This window comes from Gastrolobium bilobum, unplaced genomic scaffold (assembly GCF_033153095.1).
Source record: "Gastrolobium bilobum isolate Gb01-03AN ecotype WA unplaced genomic scaffold, APGP_CSIRO_Gbil_v1 utg29501, whole genome shotgun sequence".
NCBI lineage: Eukaryota > Viridiplantae > Streptophyta > Magnoliopsida > Fabales > Fabaceae > Gastrolobium > Gastrolobium bilobum.
Window position 1 is genome coordinate 13,261 of NW_026899691.1, and position 15,277 is coordinate 28,537.

The window sequence follows — 15,277 nt, forward strand, 5'->3', positions numbered from 1 at the left end:
TTAATTAAGGAAATTAATTAATTAATTATGAGAAACTAGAAAATACTTCCATAATTGACCCTAATAATTATGGAGAAGGCTTAAATAATTATAGAAAGTAATTAATAATGTTGGAAGTCGCTTTTCTGACGAAAAGTGCAGATACCGATTCTGCTACTCGGTATAAATGTGTACCGGTGAAGTATCCCGGAAAATTATGAAAATTGTGTGTATGTCACTAGAATAATATATAGGACTTGTAAAACAAGTTTCAAGTTAAAATAATGAGAACTGGTGCCAGAACTGATATTGGCTATGGAAAAGCGCGTACCGGAAAGATGCTGCGAAAAATAAAATAAAAATATGACAAATCTTAGAAAAATGAGTAGGTTCAGAATCCTAAGTTTGGGATTAAAATGCTAAGCGTAGCTATTAATACTAATACAATGTGTTTAAGGCTTAAGTGGACTATTTAAGGGCATGGCACACACTTCTAGGTCAAATTATTGTGCCTCCTACGTAGAGTTTTTCTGAAGAGCTGCTGCCACCCTTTCTTCCGTGGTCTCCTTGCATGGAAAACCTCCAAGCCACCTCCTTTCTTTGATTTCTTCACCTCTAAACAAGTAAACACTTGGGTGTGAGCAGTGGTGAGGGTGAAAGGTGTCATCTTCTGAGTTGAGGGTGCTGTCTTGTGTGAGGGTGTGGGGCTGAGTTCTTGGGTTGTGTTGTTGGTGCCTTGTCTTGGTTGAGGGAGCTTTAAGTGGTGACCTTTGTGAAGAAAGAATCCACCTTGAAGTGCATTTTCGTGGCTCTTTGGTCGCTGCTCTGTGGAGTGGCATTGGAAGCTTCAAATCACTGCCTTTTTCTGTTTTGAGAGCTTGGTAAACATACTCAACCTTTGATCTTGAGTTTTGAAGGTTAAAAATGGAGTCTTGGCATGTTTAATGAGTTGTTTAAGTAACCAACCTGTATATGAACGTAAAAGAGAGTAAAAATGCATGCTTAGACGTTGGAATGGGTTAAAAACCCAACCTTTGGAATGATATCTCGCGAAATGCAGAAACCGCATTCTGTCGCGAAATATCCGGATATGGGGTTTGTAATATCCGGATATTGATATCCAGATATGGGACTTTGGATATCCGGATACTGATATCCGGATATGTCCTCGACAAATATCCGGATATTCTGGGAATTTCGAGACAGTGTCTGTACTATTCATACAGAACTGTGTATGGGGTTTGTGGACCCTAGATTGATGAAGTGAGACTTCTGTAATAATTAAACTAAGTCAGAATCTAAGTGATTAAGGGCTTGTGGCTTTGTGAGAAGCCTTAATACATGAAACGTAAAGGAAAGACGTTGTCTTTGTATCGCATGCTTGTAGAGTATGAATATTGATGTGATTATTGGTTCAAACAGATTGTGAGTGTTGTGTGTGAACTTTGAGCTTGGTTGGATTCTTGGTTTGGATAGCTAGCTTGAAAGGTAAGTTTTTGTGTCCTCGGTTTAGCCATTGTATGTTCCACCATGTCCCGTGGAGGGATGGTTATATGCATGATGTGTTTTCATGTACTGTTTTATTGAAATGCTATGGAGTTGTTAAGTGCAAAATTCTTATGATATGTATGTGGTGTTTCGCCTAGCCAGGAAGCCATGGGGTGGTCCTAGGGGCGGGTATAGCATAGGCTGGTACTGTGTGGGCAATAGACGTATTTTTGCACTTCTCTGATCAGTAGAATAGTTATAACACACATGACATGATTATCTGCTGCATTGCACTGATTTTGGAACTGATATTGAACTACTGCTTTTAGAACTGATATTGCACATGTAAGTGAACTTGGGGTGGAAGATCCCTTGGACCCCTTGTCTTACTGAGATTTCTGTTTAAAGATCTCACCCTACGTTTGGGGCACCATTTCAGGTTCAGGTAATGCGGGGGTTGAGACCTCTAGCGGCAGGAGGCCGGAGCTGAGTTAGATGTCTGCTGTTATGAGTATATGCTGGATGTTGTTATGTTGTCTTTATGATTATGCTGTTATTGTTGAGACTGTTGTTGAGCCTTGTTGCCTTATTTGGTGAGCATGAGGATTGTCCATGCCACATTTGATTATGTTTGTTGTTTAGATTTGAGTTGTATAAACTATCAGGGCTGTCCGACTTACGTGTTTTGGTGCCGTGACTAGAGACTCAGTTAATGATCTTAATTATGTTATGAGGTTATTCAGTATAGATATCTGTCTTTTGCAATTTACATACAGGCAATGTTTTGGAAATGAATTAAGTAATTCAACTTGGTAAGGATAATGACGTCATAATTGAAAAGAAAAAGAATATTCCGTATTTTTAATTAAGCGTGGCTTAATACGATGGCATGTTAACAATTCGGGTATACACAAGGTGTTACAAATTACACATGTAGAGAAAAATAAAATTCTCTACAAAAATTAAGGTATTTCGCGGGGGTCAGATTTGTAAATTGTGGAGGTTTTTGACCTCCTCGAAATACATTTGTGGCATTTAAACATTTTCTAGAAGTTCCGAACCCCCACAAATGTCACTTATAGACCTTCACCACCACATTTCTAACTTCTTAGAGATCATAGATCGCCACAATTTTTTTTATCATTTTGACAGGTTTAAACCTCCACTATTTATTGCATTTTGTGACAACTTTTGACTGTCAGTATCTAAAAAGTAAAAGATTTATATATCCTAATTTGAAAATTGGGCCCATCACTTGATTTGTTAGCCAATTTATTATTTTCTTGTTAAATCTCTTAAGATTTCCTTAAAAATAATTATTATATACTAGTTATTTAAAAGCAACACTATAGCTCCTGAACAAATATGAGACAAAATTACCTCTAATATAATTAATATAATATAATCCTATAAACTGCATAACCAAATAACCATAGAAAAGAATTTATAAAACAATTGAACATAGAAATTAATTGGTAACAGCAACTCGAACCCATAAATAAATCTTCATTCATTAATTGGTTGAAGAAAAGATTACAACAGAAATTGATAAAATCTTTTCTTCTAGAGGACAAAATACAAAATAAAATCAATAAACAAAGACGTATATCTTTTTCTCCCTTCTTTGCCTATTAATATCTGTATAGGGTATAATTGCCTAAATATAACATAAGGCCCTTGCACATTTATAGTGTCGTTCATCTCCACGATAAAGAAGATTCTATGAATAATAATAGACCCACCCAAAATTTATATAGCAAAGTTTAATTTGGGGAAGAAATTAATTTCGTAACCAACGATAGTTTACCTTTGTCAGCCATTGAGTATTATCATTTGTTCCAAAAACTATAGTCCCTACAATAGCAAAGCTTACACGTCAGAATCCACTTTCAACAAAATTGATTTTCTCAAAGCAAATGTCTACTTGAACATAGACAACAACTCACCTAGTGTTGGCATTAGAAAAGATAGCACAACAATCCCAACAACCTTAAGCGGCACACCAACTTTTAGCATGTCTTGAATTTCAATGCATCTAGTGGCAAATCCAACTACATTTGATGGTGTTGAAGATGGAAGCCAGAAAGCAAAATCAGTTGCTATTGCTCCAAGGATCATAAGAAGAAGGGGATGCAAATGCATAGTCTTGGCTATGTGGTACAAAAGTGGGACAAGAAGTGTAGCAGTGGCATCATTGGAGGTGATGAACTCAGTATGGAGCATTTTCCAAGAAATCTAAGACTTTGGATGGAACATATGCTAGACCACTAGATTGCACTCCATCAGCTAAGGCAAATCCAGCTCCTAGAAGAAAAGTGAGGTTCCATGGGATTATTAACTTCAATTGAGAGAATATATATAAGAATGTAATGAGTAACTGGTTTTAATTAAATGCAAAATAAATAAGCGTAATGTACCATCTCCATCTTTGTCATAAAGACAGAAAGCTTCTATATATAAAGAAACATTATTGAATTATGAAGTGAATCTATGCTCATTGGTGATTGAGATAGGAATATAAACATATAAATACTAACCTCCAAGTTTAAATCTTTCCTAGTAGCATATGCTCTTAGATAACCAAATTGAGAAATCTTTTCCAGGCTCCAGCTCTCCACCTATTGATGCAAGAGAACATTTATACAGTTTGATTATTTAGTTAAAAATTGTAAGCATATAAATACTAACTATATTAACTAATGATGACACAAAATTTGGTCTTCTTACTCTAACAAAACAATCATGGAACTGCAAGCGAACTAAGACTGCTGTTATGGACTTCTCGTGATTGAATCGATTCTCCACCGCTTGCTGTATAATTGTCTCCACTTTCGGACAGGTTGAACCATAGAAACCAACCAGTAGGTTAGCATAGGCTAAGTTGATGTTCCAGAAAGTGTAGTCCATGTGTGTGCAGTTGAAGCACTCACTGCAGCTCAAAAGCTTATAACCATTCTCTCAGCCAGTTTCAACATACTCTTCCTCCCTACTTGGTTTGTTATCGCTATATAACATTATAACTATTTATAAGTTAATGTTAAGATAAGAAAAAGTCACCACTAAAGACTTTATATTAAATTTTTTTTAAAAAAGTGTTTATTAATACCCTCCAACATTTACAATGGGAATGTTTGTTTCCATGGCGCTAGCTAGCCTTTCACATTGTCGATCTAAGGTTCTAACCCAACGTTTTGCACCAAGAATGCTAGAGAGAAACATGAAAAGGAAAAATCCTTATCTGATACATTACTTTATTTTTAACACATTGAGAATGATGAAAATGTTATAAGCAGGGGCCACCAGAACTTCTAGCTGTGGGATCGAAGTTTGAGACATTTGGATCAGTACAACCTTCAGGAAGAGGAATATTTACTTTCTTTGCCTACACATTAAACAACACTAGATTTTAGACCAAATTTTATTTGAATCTAGCATAACTGTTTTAAGTTGGAGGAACAATTAAGGTAGATCCAAACCTCCAATGATGGCCTATTAACGGTAGAAAGTTACACTCTTAATAGTATCTTGGTTAGCATCACCAAGAGCAACCTCATTCAAGTACTTGTCTGCCAATTGTTCTCTTTTCACATTCTCATTTTCTTGGACAAGCATGTTACCATACTGCAAGAGCTTCTCCACAGTCATCTTGGGTTGCTCGAAGGTTGGAGGTCCTTCCTTTGAGTTCACAAGCTTCTTCCCAATGCTATAAACACCAACACCAGAAATCCAGTTCGTTACTTCATCATCATATACTCTGGCCCTGAGAGCACCAAAGAAATCTGCAGTAGTACATTGGATGGTATAACATCAGTATTACAATATAAAAACATTCATGTGCCTTCACTCAACAATTTAAGTTTTTATGTGAGTTGTTGTTGCGACTTCGGCAAGTGTACCGATCGTTAAAGTAATAAAATGTACTGAGTACGAGATCGTTCCCAGGAGAATTGGATTTTCAAGCACTAGTTCGCTAACAATGATTTAGTTGGACAATCAAGAATTGGATTTCAGAGAAATGAATTTGAAACAAGCAATAACATGAAATTTAAAATTCAGAATTAAAAGAAATCAAAAAGATGATGATTGATTACAGATTAAAAACAAGCGTAGTTAGGGTTTTGACTTCCCCCAATCTCCTCTATATGCTATGAATTAAACGGTCAAGAATCTGCTCTTAATATAATGCCAATCAATTCTTTCTAAGTTAATTAGGGCTCAATTCCTTGTTACTCTAAATCTATGTGCTCTTGAAAGAACTCTAGTTCCTCGATTATTCCCCAAGAAAACATGCATTAAGATCAAGAATTTAAAGATTGCACAATTGCCCTATGTCTATCCCTAGATCACAAGGATTATGATGAATTTATCAAGTCAGTGTTCATGCACCAACATCGCTATTGTCATATAATTCCCCTAAATCAATCTATAAGGAGCAAACTCATAGAAAGCATTAAAAACAAATAAATTCATTCAAATATAAAAAGAGAAGAATTCTGAGACAATTTAATTCATAAACATAAAGATTCAATTGTGTTCCATCTACCCCTAACTATATAAAAACTTAGTCTAGCATACTGAATTGAAAAACAATAATAAAGAAAAGAGAACCCCAAGCCTCCATTGTTGTGATGTTGACTTGGTTCCTCAGTGCTCCCACGCTCCGCAACAGGATTCCTCCTAGTGCTGCTTCAGACGTCTCTCCGTTCTTCCCCTTTTTTTTGGTCTCAAGGCCCTTTATTTATAGGGGAGAAACATATCTTTTAATTTCCATTCAAATCTCCTTGAAATCTTCATTCAAATCCTAATTTGGAAATTGATAAAAATTGGGCCTGAATTTTTACGCGTCAGAGCGTTTTAGCGCTCATTAGAACACCAAAACGCTCTCCTAGTGTATTGTTGTCTGCCTTAGGGCGTTTTAGCGCTCATCTGGGCGCTAAAACACTCTCTTCGAAAGGAACTTTGTGTTGTCAAGGCGTTTTAATGCTCTGTTGGGCGCTAAAACGCTCTCCTCCAGTGGATTTTTGCTATTTTGAGTCTTTAGGGCGTTTTAGCGCTCTGTTGAGCGCTAAAACGCTCTCCATCAGCTTGTGAATTGCTTGTAACTTGCTTTCTTTGGACTTCCTTGGGTATTCAAACACTTCTTTTCGTTCCTTTGCTCCATTAAGCATTCTTTTATGTCAAAATACCTTCAAAATAGGCAAGATTACAACATATTAGCTAAAAATTCCAATCTTTATGATTTTATAATGTAAAGCCCTAATTTCCATGCAATTCATTATGTAATTCTTGTATAAATTAGCCTAAAAACATGGTAAACCAAGGGTTTATCAAACATTCCCAGATTTAAATATTGCTGTCCTCAGCAATCAATCAAAATAAACTAAGGGAATTTGGAGCAGGAATTCTCAATTGCATGGAAATTTGATAGGAAAGATTCAATCACAGAATTGATTATAGAGCATTCAGACTTTAAAGAATGATACATCAATCAACAAGATTCATAATTCATCAGTTAAAAGTTGCAATGAAATTCCTTAAGATCAGGAATGAGAAAAAATTTCTGAAACACTCCCTTACTAGGATTTCAATTCACTCACACTCAACTATTTAGGGGGTTGGTGTTTCACTCATCTTCCACTGAATCAACACTACCATAGGCTTGCTTATATTCTTGCTCTCCACAGTTGTTATGATAAATCAAGCAGATCCAGAGGTCTTTCATCAAGGTTGTAATGTGGCTTGGTTAAAGGAAGGGAAAATTTTTGAGAACGAGTTTCAAGATTAAAATTCAGATTCAAAGAGGAATAAGCGTAATTTGTCTAACAATTTGTAAACACTTTTCTTCTGCTTTTCCATTTCATTCTTCTTCTTCTTCTTTTTTGAAATTTTATCTTTCGTCATTCTCTTTCTAAGAACATTTCAGTTCTTTATTTTCACTTCTTTTCCTTTCTTTTTTCTTGAGTAATATTTTTACTCTTCTTTGTTCTAACCAATTTCTCTTCCTTTTGCTTGTATTTCGATACATTAAAACTTGTGTAACCACAACTTACATCCACTCCTTACTTCAAATCTGAAATTTAATCTTCAATTAAGGTGAGGAATTATATGGGAAGTGGCTATTCATATTCAAGGGTTTTCAATGAATAACAAGTCTAGGCTCAAGGGGGCTCAACTAAGGAATATCAGCAAAGGTTAGCTATTTGGCCATCTAGTTAAAGAAAGAATATGCCTCTATCATTTCTACAAAATATATCACAGACCATTTCAAGCAAGAAACAAAGCACGTTCTAGAGTATCTTATACAGTGGAATGCACACTCAATAAAAAATTTCTGTATAGGCTCAAAACCTCACGGCTTATGAATGCACAGTAATTTTCCTGTTCTTTATCTCAATCAATTTCATCCCCAAAGAAAATATTAGATGAATCATGTCACTTATTGCAATGATGCTTATTATCAAAAAAATTATGTACGCACATCATGATGCTCTCAATCAAATCACTGATCAAATTTCCTATCAATCTTCCATTTATTTGCATTGAGTAAGAAAAACTTTAAAACTTTCACAAAAACAATAGATTGGGGGTTTTCAAAACAAACTAAAAATTCAATAAAAAAAAAGCTAAAGCAAAGAAGAAGAGATTTGAGATAGTTTCCTGTTTTAGCCGGATGTTCTGTGTGTAGTCATGAAGTTCCTCCTGCTTACTCAATTGTGCTTCGATGAACCGCGCGTTCCCCATTCCCAGATTTAAATGTTGCTGTCCGCAACAACAGATTTAAATCTAAAAAGAAAACGCGTCAAGAAATAGAACAACTAGTTGCTCTTGTTTGTTGTTTGTTCCCTTTTCTTCACTGTAAAATTCACTCTATGAAAGTCATTAGTCTCAACACCTTCTCCTATATCTTTGTATTTTTCTTTATTTATTTCAAAGTAAAAATAACTAAAATAGTGAAATTAAAATAAAACAGTAAAGTATGGGTTTGCCTACCCATTAGCGCTTGTTTAACGTCACGAGCCTGACGTACCTGATTTACTTTCATGGTGGCTCAAAGCATGAACTTGATGATGACAAGCTCCATCATTTAGAAATTGTGTCCTCCCATAGTGCTCTTCTGCATATGGATGAGGTAAAGTGGTCTTAGGAACTTTGAACTTGACTTTTACATGATTTCCTTTGCTACCAGGTTTCTCCATCTTAACCTTTGGCTTACTTTCTTGAGAAGACTCCTCATTGTGCTCTTCTTCACCTTTCTTTTCACCAATATAGTAGACTTGATCTTCCAGTTGAACTTCAGGTGGAGAATTTTCTTTATCAAAGAACTTGAATATAGCCTGCTCTCCGTCCACTCGTAAGATCAGCTCACCCTTAAGCACATCAATCAGTGCTCCTAAGGTTGCTAAGAAGGGTCTTCTAAAAATCATAGGAATAGTGGCATCTTCTTCAATATCAAGGATGACAAAATTGACAAGAATGATGAATTTGTCTACCTTTACCAATATATCCTCAATGATGCCATAAGCTTGCTTTGAAGAGCGGTCAGCCAGTTGCACTATCGTTCTTGTGGGCTTCACTTCAGTAATCCCCAGCTTCTTCATCATGGAGAGTAGCATGAAATTGATGCTAGCTCCAAGATCACATAAAACGTTGTCCACTTCCACTTTGCCTATAATGCATGGAATGCTGAAGCTCCCTGGATCCTTGACTTTGGCAGGTAACTTCTTTTGGATAATAACATTACATTCTTCTGTCAGATTTACCGTCTCACATTCCCGTAACTTACGCTTCCTTGTTAATAGATCCTTCATAAACCTTGCATAATTGGGCATGTTCTCTAAAGCTTCAGCAAAAGGAATGTTGATCTGCAACCTTATGAATATGTCTAGAAACTTTAAATACTGCTGCTTCTGAATCTCTTTCTTTAATCTCTGCGGATAAGGGATTTGAGCATATGGGGAGAAATCTAAGGGCTTGTCTTGCCTTTCTAAAGTTTTCTTCTTCTCCCACTTAAATAATTTCCTTTCAACCTTTTCAGGATTTCTCTTGTCAACTTCAATAGTATCCTTTGCCTTTTCTTTATTCTCTTCTTCAACTGATGCCTCCACATCTCTCTTCTTTTCTTCAGGTTGCTTATCTATAGGCTGAATCACTGTCCCACTTCTTGTGGTAATTGCATTGCAGTGTTCTCTAGGATTAATGACAGTGTCTCTCGGGAAGGTACCCTTAGATCGCTCAGCAAATTGCCTTGACAACTGGCCAATCTGAGTTTCTAGATTTTGGATATAGGCTTCTTGGTTTCGGATTGTTGATCTAGTCTTTTGAATGAAGGCAGATGTATCCTCTCTGATAGCATTTGCACCTTGTATGTAATCAGAGGTGATCTTTGAGAGTTGAGCAAAAGCTTTCTCCCACTCAGCAGTTTTGCTTTGTGGTGGGGGCTGTGGTTGCACTAGAAGGGTAGGGTTAAGTTGATGATTGGATTTGTAATTAAATCCTAGATGTTGATTATGATTTTTCCACCCTTGATTGTAGTCATTCCCATACTGGCTCTTCCCTGGATCACTCTGGTTCTTCTGATCATACCAGAGTCCGTTTACTTCAGCAGTTTCAGGTGCTCTAATCAAATCACATTCTTCTGTAGCATGAGTACCTGCACAAATACCATAAGTAATTTGAGAATTATTAACAGAAGAAACTTGAGAATTAGCAAATTGCTTTATAAGAGCATCTAATTGTACTTGTTGTTTCTTATTCATTTGCAGTATTTGTTCATTATGGGCTAATATTGCATCATAGCCGTCAAGCTTCATGATCCCCATTCTCCTTTAAGTGACTGGAGCATTGTCGAACTCCTGAGAAGCTAAAGATTCCAGCGCTTCCTCTGGAGTTTTTGTTTTCAATGATCCCCCTGATGAAGCATTCACCAAGGTTCTTGTGTTAGGCGTCATCCCTTGGAAGAAAATTCTCCCTTTTTCCTAAGCTTCAAAACCATGTTGTGGACACTTCCTGAGCAGTCCTTTGAACCTTTCACATGCCTCGTACAAGGATTCACTTTCTTTTTGTTCAAAAGAAGTGATATCTGCTTTAAGTTTTCCCATCTTTGAAGCTGAGAAGAATCTGGCCAAGAACTTGGTCGCCAAATCATCCCAGTTGGTGATGCTTCCTTGAGGCAGTGACCGCAACCACCCTCTTTCTTCTTCCTTCAGTGAGCATGGGAAAAGTCTGAGCAAGATGGCGTCACGTGAGACTTCATTCGTCTTCAAGGTGTCACAGTAGAGCAAGAAATTCTCTAGATGACTGTAGGGGTCTTCGGTGCTTCCTCCAGCGAACTGCTCTTTTTGTATTAATTGCAGCAGTGCTGGCTTGAGTTCAAAGTTGTTAGCGTCCACGTTTGGTCTAACAATGCTTGCCATCTGCGAAACTCGAGCTGGGGTCATGTAATCTCCCAACGTCCTTGGAATAGGTGAGAGTCAATTATTCTCTGCCATAGTTTCTTCCTTTGCTTCTTTTTCTTTTCTTTCTTTTGTGCTCTTTCTGAGTTTTCTTTCTGTCTTTTCTATCTCAGGATCAAACTGCAAGATTCGTGGGTTAACAGTACCTCGCATAAACCAAGATTTAAAAGATGTGCAGAAAACAAAAAATACATAAATGAAAAACAGAAAATAAAAGCAGAAAAAGAATGCAGAATATGCAGAAAATTATGCAGAAACTGTTTTTTGTAAAATTTCAAAATTGTAGAAAATTAAAATGTCCAATCTAAACAGTTCTTAGTTACTTCTAATGTTGAAGGATCCGATCCCCGGCAACGGCGCCAAAAACTTGTTGCAACTTCGGCAAGTGCATCGGTCGTAAAAGTAATAAAGTGTACTGGTACGAGATCGTTCCCACGAGGATTGGGTTTTCAAGCACTAGTTCGCTAACAACAATTTAGTTGGACAATCAAGAATTGGATTTGAGAGAATTGAATTTGAAACAAGCAATAACATGCAATTTAAAATTCAGAATTAAAAGAAATTAAAATGATGATGATTGATTAAAGATTAAAAACAAGCGTAGTTAGGGTTTCGATTTCCCTCAATCTCCTCTAAATGCTATGAATTAAACGGTCAAGAATCTGCTCTTAATATAACGCCAATCAATTCTTTCTAAGTTAATTAGGGCTCAATTCCTTGTTACTCTAAATCTATGTGATCTTGAAAGAACTCTAGTTTTCCGATTATTCCCCAAGAAAACATACATTAAGATTAAGAATTTAAAGATTGCACAATTGTCCTATGTCTATCCCTAGATCACAAGGATTATGATGAATTTATCAATTCAGGGTTCATACATCAACATCCATATTGTCATACAATTCCCCTAAATCAATCTATAAGGAGCAAACTCATATAAAGCATTAAAAATAGATAAATTCTTTCCAATATAAAAAGAGAAGAATTCAAAGTCAATTTAATTCATAAACATAAAGATTCAATTGGTTCCATTTACCCCTATCTACATAAATATGGGTGAAACTGGGCCAGGCCAGCCTACAGAGGCCTACGGCTCGGCCTACGTCAGGCCAGACCTGACCTAGTATATTTCGTAAAATAGGTCGGGCTTGGGCCTTGAAAAAGCTTGTTTAATAAAAAGATCGTAGGCTCATTTTCACAAGGCCTGACCTATAAGCCTACGAGCCGACCTATATTGTACTATTTAGTTTAAATAGAATAAGTATGACTTGAAGAAAAAATAAAAGATATAAATTTAATTAATTGCAATTATTTATAACTTAATTATATTCGATTATATTTTAATAGAAATCTGACTTTATTTCTTATGTAGGAGGAACCAATATCTCAGCATGTTAGATTGTGTATATGAATATATTAAAAGGTTTTTGGGAGATGTTATACTTAGTACAAACATCATGATGTGTTTGTTAGATTCATGTAGTTATTTTAGTTTACATAGTATGGATTTATTTGTTGGATCTGATGAAATATATGTTATTTAGTTTAAGAATTTTATTTTTGAAATTGACTTAAATGCAGATTGTATGAGTTTTATTGTGATTCATGATTCTGTTTGGACGTTGAAATTATAATTTTTGGTATAGCAACAGAATTTGAGTATTTTGTAAAGTTGATTCATGATTATGCTTGGAAGTTAAAAACTAACAGGCTAACGGGTTAGGCCAGGCCATTTGTTTTTTTATAAACGGGCCAAGCCATGCGAATAGTTAGACTCGTATTAGGCTTGGACTAGGCCAAACTGAAATTTTTTAAAGTAGGCTCGGGCTTGTGGGGACAAAGCTTGGCCCAGCCCAGCCCACTTTCACCCCTATACATAAAAACTTAGGCTAGCATACTGAATTGAAAAACAATAATAAAAAAACGAGAACCCCAAGCCTCCATTGGTGTGATGTTGACTTGGTTCCTCAGTGCTCCCACGCTCCGCAAAAGGATTCCTCCTTGTGCTGCTTCATACGCCTCTCCGTTCTTCCCCCATTTTCTGGTCCCAATGCCCTTTATTTATACAGGTGAAACATATCTTTTAATTTTCATTCAAATCTCCTTCAAATCTTCATTCAAATCTTAATTTGGATATTGATAATAATTGGGCCTGAATTTTTACGCGTCAGAGCGCTTTTGCGTTCATTAGAACACCAAAACGCTCTCCTAGTGTATTGTTGTCTGCCTTAGGACGTTGTAGCGCTCATATGGGCGCTAGAACGCTCTCTTAGAAAGGAACTTTGTGCTGTCAGGGCGTTTTAATGCTCTATTGGGCGTTAAAACGCTCTTCTCCAATGGATTTTTGCTATTTTGCTTCTTTAGGGCGTTTTAGCTCTCTGTTGGGCGCTAAAACGTTCTCCATCAGCTTGTGAATTGCTTGTAACTTCTTTCTTTGGACTTCCTTGGGTATTCAAACATCTCTTTTCATTCCTTTGCTACATTAAGCATTCTTTTATGTCAAAATACCTTCAAATTAGGCAAGATTACAACATGTTAGCTAGAAATTCCAATCTTTATGATTTTATAATGTAAAGCCCTAATTTCCATGCAATTCACTATGCAATTCTTGTATAAATTAGCCTAAAAACATGGTAAAACAAGGGTTTATCAGTTGTCTTGTGACATGATATTAGAACCTCTATAATCAAGTGATCTAGAGTCCGATTTTGTGCAATAGTTATACTTCAATTCCTTCCAAAAAGGACTCATACATGAGGAGGCATATTAGAAATACAATTTACTTACCAGCTTAAGCTTTTTGAGGAAGTTAGTTTATTATATTATTTCTTAGTGTTCTAGTACTTGTTGAGATTTTCAATTACTGCTACGGTTACTTACCAATGGATTGGCCAGGGAAGATGTGAAAAATCTTGACATTATGTTCCTCAGGCACACGGTCACTGCGGAAAATTCCCTTGCAAACACCAATGCGGTCTTCCCTTGTAGGTGCCTAGTAAAAATTCTCCATACGCCCATCACTGATGAGAGGAGCATACAATGTTGAGAAACGTTAGTGTGGAGAAATCCTTATCTGATACAGTACTTTATTTTTAATAAATTATTTTAAAAATCAATTTCATATATTTAAAAGCATGTTGAACTGAATACTTCAAAACTATCAAAGAATTCAAAACATGAATCGTAATTATCAAATGTTTATGTTTCTATTCCTTTGAACATCATCAAGTCCAATCAAATAACAACGAAACAGAATCTCAGTAGAAGAATCGATGAAGTGAAACAAAATCAAATGACCTGAAGTTCAAGTTCACAAGGATTATTCCAGATAATGAAGAAGAACAAATTCTAAAAGAGATTCGACGAGAAGATATAAAGAAGGAACCTTGAACTTCATCTAATGGTAACGAGCGACTGTAGAGAACGTTACGCTACGCGATCTGATCTCATCGTCCTCCGATGAATCACCGTCTTCGTTGGTGAGCGAGGCAGAAGAAGGCTTATTCAAATTTAGTCAGTGCTCTCTCTGAAACCCCAACTGCTGCTTCTCTCTAGAACCATATCGTTGGGATCAGAATTGAACCTTCAAAGTAACAAATTAGCAAAAATAGAGTGAAGATCAAAACGAAGATAACAGACGCAAGAACGAATGAGAAAGTGTGTGATTTGAGTTAAGGTTACTTTGGAGTAGAAAGCGATGGAGGAGAAGGCATCGTGTGAAAAACAAGTAGAGACGATGCAATCATTCATTTTTCAGAATTTGGGATTTTTAGTATTTGTTGAAAAAAATTTATAACATATAAATATTGTGGAGGTCAAAACCTGCCACAAAATTATAAAAATTAACAAAAAAAAGAAAATATGATGTGGCGTTTTCTAAAAATGCCATAATATATATAATTATTGGGAGCTTTATAACCTCCTGAAAATAACCTCCACAAATTACTTATTTTTTTTTAGTGAAAGAAGATGATGAAAATATGCCATAGAAGTTAGAATGCACTGCTGGTAGTGCATTTGGTCATATATCACGTGCTATGTTGCACCGACAGTGACACGTGATATGACACGATACGACATTCCGACATGTTAATTCTAAAAAATATTAGATTTTGACACGTTAGGACACGTTTTGATATTAAATAATATTTTTAATTTACCTAGTGTATATTATATTTAATATTCAATAATTTAACAAAAAAACAAAGCTAAACTTATAATATCCATCAATTTTGTAAAGAAACATAAGATATCCAAAATATTTATATTAAACCCAATAAAATGATAATAGTAATCCAACAAATCTAATAGTTGGAACTAAAAATGCAACGGAATGCAACATTTGAACCTTTTTTGAG

General features: G+C 35.8%; 1 non-coding gene and 1 pseudogene across 1 annotated transcript; one reads left to right on the forward strand and one right to left on the reverse strand.

Annotated features, from left to right (window-relative positions):
• Positions 1-3,676: 3,676 nt before the first annotated feature.
• LOC133292596 (ribulose bisphosphate carboxylase/oxygenase activase 1, chloroplastic-like) lies at positions 3,677-13,962 on the reverse strand (annotated as a pseudogene).
• LOC133292598 (small nucleolar RNA R71) lies at positions 10,453-10,559 on the forward strand. Its single transcript, XR_009748944.1, has one exon. It is a non-coding gene; the product is annotated as a small nucleolar RNA R71 (small nucleolar RNA).
• Positions 13,963-15,277: the final 1,315 nt, after the last annotated feature.